Consider the following 10,748-nt stretch of genomic DNA (forward strand, 5'->3'; position numbering starts at 1 on the left):
CCAGCCAGGCAAAACTAACAGCTGCGGGCTGCAATCATCAGCTGTATTTGCAGAATTGTTGTAATTTAGCCACACTGGATGGTTTCTGAGCATGAACTGCCTTTTTAAAGTCATGACACAGCATCCCAATTGAATTAAGGTCAGGACTGTGACTAGGCCACTCCAAAGTCTTAATTTTGTTTTTCTTAAGCCATTCAGAGGTGAACTTGTTAGTGTGTTTTGGGTCACTGTCCTGCTGCATAACCCAAGTGCACTTCAGCTTGAGGTCACGAACATATGGCCGGACATTCTCATTCAGGATTTTTTAGTAGACTGTAGAATTCATGGTTTCATTTGCCACAGCAAGTTTTGTAGGTCGTAAAGCAGCAAACAGCCCAGACCATCACACTACCACCACCATATTTTACTGTTGGTATGATGTTCCTTTTCTGAAATGCTGTGCTACTTCTTCGCCAGATGTAATGGGACATACACCTTCCCAAAAGTTCAACTTTTGTCTTGTCAGTCTACAAAGTATTCTGCCAAAAGTCTTGGGGATCATAAAGATGTTTTCTGACAAACTGTAATGAGCCCTTATGTTCTTATTGCTCAGCAGTGGTTTTCATCTTGGAACTCTGCCATTCAGGCCATTTTTGCCCATTCTCTTTCTTATGGTGGAGTCATGAACATTGACCTTAACTGAGGCAAGTGATGCCTGCAGTTCTTTGGATGTTGTTGTGGGGTCTTATTTGACCTTTTGGTTGAGTCGTTGTTGTGCTCTTGGGGTAATTTTTGTCGGTCGGTCCTAATGAAGTGATTTCTTGATTGAGAACAGATGTGACAGTAAAGGTACCGTCACATTAAGCGACGCTGCAGCGATATCGCTTGCCGATGCCGATAACGATGCCGATCGCTGCAGCGTCGCTGTGTGGTCGCTGTAGAGCTGTCACACAGACAGCTCTCCAGCGACCAACGATGCCGAAGTCCCCGGGTAACCAGGGTAAACATCGGGTTACTAAGCGCAGGGCCGCGCTTAGTAACTCGATGTTTACCCTGGTTACCAGTGTAAATGTAAAAAAACCCAAAACACTACATACTTACATTGCCGTGTCTGTCGCGTCCCTCGCCTTCAGCTTCCCTGCACTGTGTAAGCGCCGGCCCTAAAGCACAGCGGTGACGTCACCGCTGTGCTTTGCTTTATGGCCGGCACTGACATATTCAGTGCAGGAAGCTCTGAGCAGCAGCACGGACGCCGGGGGACGTGACAGACATCAGAGGGTGAGTATGTAGTGTTTTTTTTTTAACTTTTACAATGGTAACCAGGGTAAATATCGGGTTACTAAGCGCGGCCCTGCACTTAGTAACCCGATATTTACCCTGGTTACCATTGTAAAACATTGCAGGCATCGTTGCTTTTGCTGTCAAACACGACGATACACGCCGATCTGACGACCAAATAAAGTTCTGGACTTTCAGCAACGACCAGCGATATCACAGCAGGATCCAGATCGCTGCTGCGTGTCAAACACAACGATATCGCTATCCAGGACGCTGCAACGTCACGGATCGATGTCATTCTCGTTGCAAAGTCGTTTAGTGTGAAGGTACCTTTATGAGGCCTGGGTATGCATAGAGAATTTGCACTCAGCTTCCCAAAGATGTGATAAGACACATTTAATCTTTTAATGGGGGGGGAGCAATCACTTTTTCACACAGGTTCCTGTAGCTTTGGATTTCTTTTCCCCTTAACAACAAAGACCTTCACTTAAAAACTGCATTTCGTGTTTACTCATGGTATCTTTGTCTTCTATTTAAATTTGGTGATCTGAAAGACATCTGAAAAACATGCAAAAGAATAGGAAACTAGGAAGGGGGAAAACACTTTTCACGCAAATATGTATATATATATATATATATATATATATATATATATATATATATATATATATATATATATATACATACATACACTCACCGGCCACTTTATTAGGTACACCATGCTAGTAACGGGTTGGACCCCCTTTTGCCTTCAGAACTGCCTCAATTCTTCGTGGCATAGATTCAACAAGGTGCTGGAAGCATTCCTCAGAGATTTTGGTCCATATTGACATGATGGCATCACACAGTTGCCGCAGATTTGTCGGCTGCACATCCCAAAGATGCTCCATACAAGGCAGGATGGATCCATGCTTTCATGTTGTTTACGCCAAATTCTGACCCTACCATCCGAATGTCGCAGCAGAAAGCGAGACTCATCAGACCAAGCAACGTTTTTCCAATCTTCTACTGTCCAATTTCGATGAGCTTGTACAAATTGTAGCCTCAGTTTCCTGTTCTTAGCTGAAAGGAGTGGTACCCGGTGTGGTCTTCTGCTGCTGTAGCCCATCTGCCTCAAAGTTCGACGCACTGTGCGTTCAGAGATGCTCTTAGGCCTACCTTGGTTGTAACGGGTGGCGATTTGAGTCACTGTTGCCTTTCTATCAGCTCGAACCAGTCTGCCCATTCTCCTCTGACCTCTGGCATCAACAAGGCATTTCCGCCCACAGAACTGCCGCTCACTGGATTTTTTTTCTTTTTCGGACCATTCTCTGTAAACCCTAGAGATGGTTGTGCGTGAAAATCCCAGTAGATCAGCAGTTTCTGAAATACTCAGACCAGCCCTTCTGGCACCAACAACCATGCCACGTTCAAAGGCACTCAAATCACCTTTCTTCCCCATACTGATGCTCGGTTTGAACTGCAGGAGATTGTCTTGACCATGTCTACATGCCTAAATGCACTGAGTTGCCGCCATGTGATTGGCTGATTAGAAATTAAGTGTTAACAAGAAGTTGGACAGGTGTACCTAATAAAGTGGCCGGTGAATGTATATAAATAAATGTACACATATACTGTATATTACATAGTCTTTTTTTATTATTATTATTTATTTATATAACACCATTGATTCCATGGTGCTGTATATGAGAAGGGGTTACATACAAATTACAGATATCACTTACAGTAAGCAAGCTAATAATTACAGACTGATACAGAAGGGCGAGGACCCTGCCCTTGTGGGCTTACATACTACAGAATGGTGGGGATGGAGACAATAGGTTGAGGGTTGCAGGAGCTCCGGTGTTGGTGAGGCGGTTGCTTCGGTAGTGATGAGGAGGCAGCGGGGTCAGTGCAGGCTGTAGGCCTTCCTGAAGAGGTGGGTTTTCAGGTTCCGTCTGAAGGATCCGAATGTGGTTGATAGTCGGACGTGTTGGGGCAAAGAATTCCAGAGGATGGGGGATATTCGGGAGAAGTCTTGGAGGCGATTGTGTGAGGAGTGAATAAGTGTGGAGGAGAGAAGGAGGTCTTGGGAGGACCGGAGATTACGTGAGGGAAGATATCGGAAGATTAGTTCTGAGATATATGTAGGAGACAGGTTATGGATGGCTTTGTAGATCAGTATTAGTATTTTGAACTGGATACACTGAGGGAATGGGAGCCAGTGAACAGATTTGCAGAGGGGGGAAGCGGAGGAGTAGCAAGGAGAGAGATGAATTAGTCGGGCAGCAGAGTTAAGGGTGGACTGGGGAGGGGCAAGGGTGTTAGCAGGGAGGCCACAGAAAAGGATGTTGCAGTAGTCAAGGCTGGAGATGATGAGGGCATTTTAGTAGATTGACGGTTGAGGAAAGGATGGATTCTGGAGATATTTTTGAGCTGGAGGCGACAGGAGGTGGAAAGAGCTTGGTTGTGCGGTTTGAAAGGTCAGAGTCAAGGGTTACTCCGAGGCAGCGGACTTCCAGTGTGGGATAGATAGGTCAGGTAAGGAAGATCTATGAGATGGAGGAAAGATGATGAATTCAGATTTGTCCACATTGAGTTTGAGGAAGCGAGAGGAGAAGAAGGGGAATATGGCTGATAGAGACTCCGGGATTCTGGACAGCAGGGAGGTGATGTCTGGGCCAGAAAGGTAGATCTGAGTGTCATCAGCATAAAGGTGGTACTGGAATCCATGAGACTTTATGAGTTGTCCCAGGCGGAGTGTATAGATTGAGAAGAGTAGGGGTCCTAGAACAGAGCCTTGGGGGACTCCAACTGAGAGAGGGTGGGATGAGGAGGTAGTGTGGGAGTGGGAGATGCTGAATGTGCGGTTGGAGAGGTATGAGGAGATCCAGGATTGGGCGAGGTCTTTGATGCCAAAGGAGGACAGGATCTGTAGTAGGATGCAGTGGTCAATTGTGTCGAAAGCAGAGGACAGGTCTAGGAGGAGGAATACAGAGTATTATCCTTAGCTTTGGCTGTAAGTAGATCTTAGTGATTTTGGTCAGGGCTGTCTCAGTTGAGTGATGGGAGCGGAAACCAGATTGTAGATTGTCAAAGAGCAAGTTAGATGAGAGGTGGGAGGAAAGTTCAGCGTTGATGTGCTGCTCCAGGAGTTTGGAAGTGATTATGTATATTACCGTCCCTTATTGCACAGTGCCCTCTCTTGTTATGTACATCTCCATCCCTTACATATTGGATTATATAGAGCCCTGTTTTCATTATATACCGTCCTTTTTTGTTAGATATACGTATAATGCAATGAAGGTTGATGGATCATGGGAAAGTTTCTTTTCTAATGGAGTAGCTGATGGACTGGTTGTCTGGTCACTGTCTGTTACGTCAGCAGTCATTTTATATCTAACAAGAGAGGACTATGTAATAAATAGGCTACATTCCTGTATCCATGTGCAGTGTCGGTGTGCTGCGCTCTTTTACTGACGCATTGAGCATGTCCTATTCTGATCCTCAAAATCAGATCACAACAGGAGATTTTCTGACCCTCACGGATCTTATTCTCAGATCTGTGATTTTCACGGATGTGTGAATGGACCTATAAAACCATACAAGTCTGTGTGCCGTCTGATAAAAAAATATGGAAGCACACAGACATTTCACACACATGTGAGAATGTACTGTAGAATAATGTATTTTACACATTATCACTCCACGTGACACAGTGCAGATACAGAATATTTACATCCAGGCACTTTCCGCTGATGTATCATCTGATTAAAGTAGTGTTTTGCTGTTTCTTCTCCATCTGGTCAGACCTTCATGTCGACATCTCCCAGCCACGACTCGTCTTGTCACAATGATCGTCGCAGCTCTGAAAATAACAAGGTCACATACATTGTATACATACATGTGTCTCCTCCGCACTGCGCCCCTGACTACAGATATGTTCCTCACCATACAGATATGCACACGCCAATCAAAATATAAAGTGAAAAGCAGCACTGTGCCCCCCATTAACTATAATTTCTGTCACCTAATAAATATAAATTATTCAGTCTCTGACTCTCCACAATTAACTGTAAGGCTACATTTTTGTTGCGGAAAATATGTAAGGTTTTACAGTGCCAGCAAAGTGAATGAGATCCCTGAAGTCTCATGCACATGTTGCTTATATTTTCTTTGAAGATTAAAATCTGCAGTATATGAACTCTTGCAGCATGTTTCACTGATACTAATGAGTGAGGGAAAATAAGTAGCAAAAGCATGTAAAAAATTTGGAAAAAAAATGTATTTTAAGCAGTGTTCTTCCTGCCAGCACATTAGGATATGCAGCAGAATTTTCTGCTAAAAATCCTGAACATGTGCACAAAGCCTTAGTCCCTGTCCTGTGTCCAGAGGCGTACCTAGGGGGGGCAGCCGGGGCATGTGCCCCGGGAGCAGCCGGCAGGGGGCGAAGTCGGACCGCCTAATGCGGCGGTACGCAGAGTCTTCCCCAGCGGCGGCATTCTGCCGCCTCCCGGACTGGGAGTAGGTTGTTCTCTATTCCAGCTGTAAAGCTGACAGCTGGCACAGAGAAACTACGCTTCGCCTGCTCCCAGTGTGGGGGTGACGTGAGCACAATTGAAGCACTGACCGCTGGGTCATAGCGACGCCAGCAACGTGATCATGTCATGTCATGACGCCGCTGACATCACTCGCCGGCGCATCAGAGGTGCGGTTTGATGGTAATGTTCCACATTAGCTGAAGACCCCATAGATATGGGGGGTATTTACTGCTTGCAGGGGTATTTAATTCCCTGGGGGGTGCATTTACTGTGTATGTGTATTTACTGTGTGTGGGGTTATTTAGTTTGTATGTGGGGAGAGGTATTTACTGGGTGTGAGTGGTGTTTACTGGGGGGTGGTGCATTTACTGTGTATATTTTGTGTGGGGACATTTAGTGTGTGTGTGGTATTTACTGTGTCTGAGGGGAGGTATTTACTGTGTTGGGGGTATTTACTGTGTGTGAGGGTTTTTTACTGTGTTTGTGGGTATTTACTGTGTGTGGGGGATATTTACTGTGTGTGTGGGGTGTGTTTACTGTGTGTGGGATGCAGGGGTATTTACTGTGTTTGTGGGTATTTACTGTGTGTGGGGGATATTTACTCTGTGTGTGGGGTGTGTTTACTGTGTGTGGGATGCAGGGGTATTTACTGTGTGAGGGGGTATTTACTGTGTGTGAGGGGGTATTTACTGTGAGTGAGGGGGTATTTACTGTGTGTGAGGGGCTATTTACTGTGTGTGGGAGGGTATTTACTGTGTGTGGGGGGTATTTACTGTGTATGTGGAGAAGGGTATTTACTGTGTGTGTAGGGTGAGGGGCAGGGCCGGACTGGGACTAAAATTCAGCCCTGGCATTTGAAGTCACACAGGCCCACTTGTCACATGGTGACTGTATAATATCTTTGTACACTTGTAGGCTACAAGAAGTGAGGGGAGTGTAACACGACTATATAACATATAATTACAGCTGTATCCAGCATTACAGCTCAGCCCCCATAGAATGTAATACAGCACAGCCCCCATAGAATGTAATACAGCCAGCCCCCATAGACTATAATACAGCACAGCCCCATAGACTATAATGCAGCACAGGCCCATAGAATGGAATGCAGCACAGCCCCATAGAATATAATGCAGCACAGCCCCATAGAATATAATGCAGCACAGGCCCATAGAATATAATGCAGCACACCCCCATAGAATATAATGCAGCACAGGCCCATAGAATATAATGCAGCACAGGCCCATAGAATATAATGCAGCACAGGCCCATAGAATATAATGCAGCACAGGCCCATAGAATATAATGCAGCACAGGCCCATAGAATATAATGCAGCACAGGCCCATAGAATACAATGCAGCACAGGCCCATAGAATGGAATGCAGCACAGGCCCATAGAATACAATGCAGCACAGGCCCATAGAATACAATGCAGCACAGGCCCATAGAATGGAATGCAGCACAGGCCCATAGAATACAATGCAGCACAGGCCCATAGAATACAATGCAGCACAGGCCCATAGAATACAATGCAGCACAGGCCCATAGAATACAATGCAGCACAGGCCCATAGAATGGAATGCAGCACAGGCCCATAGAATACAATGCAGCACAGGCCCATAGAATATAATGCAGCACAGGCCCATAGAATATAATGCAGCACAGCCCCATAGAATATAATGCAGCAGAGGCCCATAGAATGGAATGCAGCCAGCCCCATAGAATATAATGCAGCAGAGGCCCATAGAATGGAATGCAGCCAGCCCCATAGAATATAATGCAGCACAGCCCCATAGAATATAATGCAGCAGAGGCCCATAGAATGGAATGCAGCCAGCCCCATAGAATATAATGCAGCAGAGGCCCATAGAATGGAATGCAGCACAGCCCCATAGAATATAATGCAGCACAGCCCCATAGAATATAATGCAGCACAGGCCCATAGAATGGAATGCAGCACAGCCCCATAGAATATAATGCAGCAGAGGCCCATAGAATGGAATGCAGCCAGCCCCATAGAATATAATGCAGCAGAGGCCCATAGAATGGAATGCAGCCAGCCCCATAGAATATAATGCAGCACAGGCCCATAGAATGGAATGCAGCCAGCCCCATAGAATATAATGCAGCAGAGGCCCATAGAATGGAATGCAGCACAGCCCCCCCCCCCCCCAATAGCTCCACAATCCAGTCATCACTCATTGATAAAAAAAACAAAACAAAACACTCTACTCACCTTTCCTCCTGCCCCGCGCTGCTCTGGCTCTGGTCTCAACAGTCGCAGTCTGCCCGCCCGGTCACACAGCAGGTACGCGATGATATGACGTCATCACGCACCCGCAGTGTCAGCGGCAGGCAGAGCGGGGAATGATGGGAGAGGAAGCGTCAGCAGACGCTCTCTCCTCCATCATTGCATTCAACTGTACCGGCGTCTATGACGCCGGTATAGTTGAATGCGGGGCCGGGAGTGCGCCGACAGCGGGGAGAGTGTGCTGACAGCGGCACACTCGAGCGGCCCACTACTGCCACCGGCCCTTCTGGCATTTGCCAGAACTGCCCGATGGCCAGTCCGGCCCTGGTGAGGGGGGTATATACTGTGTAGGGGAGATTTACTGCAATAGAGCAGAAGAAGATTTATTGTGATGGGGTATTTAGTATAACGGGGCTGGTGAGATTTTGTGTAACGGGGATGATTTGAGGACACAAATTTGGTTAGCAAGGAAGAGACAGGTGCAGACACAATATGGGGAGCTGGAAAAATTTGAAGACACAACATGAGGAGGAAGGTATGAGATGTGGGGCATGTATGGTGGGATGGGTGCAGACACCGTATGGCGATTGGTGGTATGGGTGTGCAGACAGTATGAGGAGCGAGGGAAAAATTTATAAGGAATACAGTATGGGACGTGAGGGTAATAGGATGGGTGTGCGGACACAATATGGGAAGTTGGAAGGATGTGTGAGGAGGCAGTATGGAAAATGAGAAGGTAAATGTATGAGGAGGGAGGAGGAAACGTGCGAGGAGACAGTATGGTTGTAAAAAAGTGCGAGTGGGCACAGAATAGAGATTGAGTAGTTGGGGTGTAGCATGAGGGAACAGTCAGGAGTTGACAGTTTACCAAGGAGGGGGAGTGTGGTAAGGGGGCACAGTTTAGAGACTGGCCCTTATAGGGGTGACTTAGTGTGAGAGAAAAGCGTGACGAGGTGGCCCATTATGGAAAGGGGTGGATAGTGTGGAGTAGAGGGCATGTACCATAAGAGGGGGAGTTTGGGGTCATATTTTGTGCAGGGTGAAATGGAGGCCAGGAGGGTAGTCGTGGCTAACGGTGACAATACTGGTACACTCGGGCTCTACGCCACATTAACACACCGTAGTCCACTCACTTGTAAGACAATGTCCTTTCCACACTGCCAGGGCTCTTTTCCCTTTAACAACACTTAATGATAGTCAGAGTCCAAGTTCATCTTCAACAAAACAATTTTACTCAGCTCGTCCAGTTTAGTCACAGAAACAGCATATGATCCTTCGCAGAATATCACCATTCCATTAAGGAAAAGAGAAACAATTGGAGTCCGGCTCAACAGGACTGGATTTTCCTTTTCTTTTAATTTTTCAAAAGAAATTATAGTGCATACAAAAGAAAAATGTACATGGTCGACATGACCCAGTCGACGCATTTCGACTGCACTAGGCAGTCTTACTCATGACTCATTACTCTTTACTAGGATGGCTCTTCCATTCCTTGCTAGGTTGTAGGCCTCGGACGTTAAGGGTTGTTCGCACGAAGTTAGCTGCCACCATTCTTATGCTGCCCTGATATTGCTCCACCACCATGTGACTGTCAGCTCTTAGGCCCTGGACTGCGGGGCTCCTCTGCTTAAACGTTCCCTCAGACACGACTGTCCTGTCCTTGCTCCCGAATAACTCCAGGAGGCTCCCCCAACTACTCTTTCTTAGCTCCTCCTAGCCAGACAAATCCTATTGGTCCAACTAATCCTTATCATATTGTACTCCCCCTACTGGTGTAAGTCCTACACTATCCCAATATCTTTGCAACACATAAACATAGGTATAATGCACTACACAATTTATCAACATTACACAACATATGGAATATACCGCTTTTACCAGCAACATATGCAAGGAGTGCAGGGCATTAAGCTATGCCCCCCCCGCACTCCATATAGTGAGGGGCAATTATCTATTCAGGGGCTCAGCGTAGGGCAGATATTTTTATTCAGAAGCATTTTAATGACACTGGTATCTTTAGGTATCTGCAGATACGAGCTGTGGATGAGAAAACTGATGAGTCTGGACAAGATGAAGAAGAAAAGAAAGAGAACGACTCCAGAGACAACGTAAATGTTTTTTTGTGATACTGACTAATTCTCATATTTTTCTTTATGTTAGGAATATTAAAGGGGTTGTCCAGGTTTGTGATGAGTCTGCAGTCATTCTTTGTGACTGCAGACTTCTGAATTCTCACAGTGCACATTGCACGCTGTCAGGATTCTCTGGTGCTGGTGATTTGCATACATGTGGTCACGTGCTGACTTGATATGCATGGCCTCACTAAATGAAAAAGAATTGAGCGAGGCCAGGCACTTCTAGTCGGAATGTGGCCAGAAGTATATAAATCACATACTTGTGCAATGGAGAATCCTAAAAGTGTGCAGTGCATGCACTGTGAGAATTCAGAAACCTGCAGCTACTTATACTGACTGCAGATTTTCATCTCAAACCTGTACAAGCCGTTTAATTATAAAATGAAGCCCTGCAGCCAATCCTAACAGCGTGCAAAATCCTCACTGTCCGGATTCAGCTCTGCTTGCTGGTTCCAGCAGTCATAACATGGCCACTTCACTCATATGCAATTTTCATACTGTTGCGTAACAACGAGCTTCTCTTCTACTTCTCTCAGTTTTCAACTGAACATTGAATTAGGTTGGCATTTGACTAAGTGTGAAAA

Source organism: Ranitomeya variabilis, chromosome 4 (assembly GCF_051348905.1).
Source record: "Ranitomeya variabilis isolate aRanVar5 chromosome 4, aRanVar5.hap1, whole genome shotgun sequence".
Taxonomy (NCBI): Eukaryota; Metazoa; Chordata; class Amphibia; order Anura; family Dendrobatidae; genus Ranitomeya; species Ranitomeya variabilis.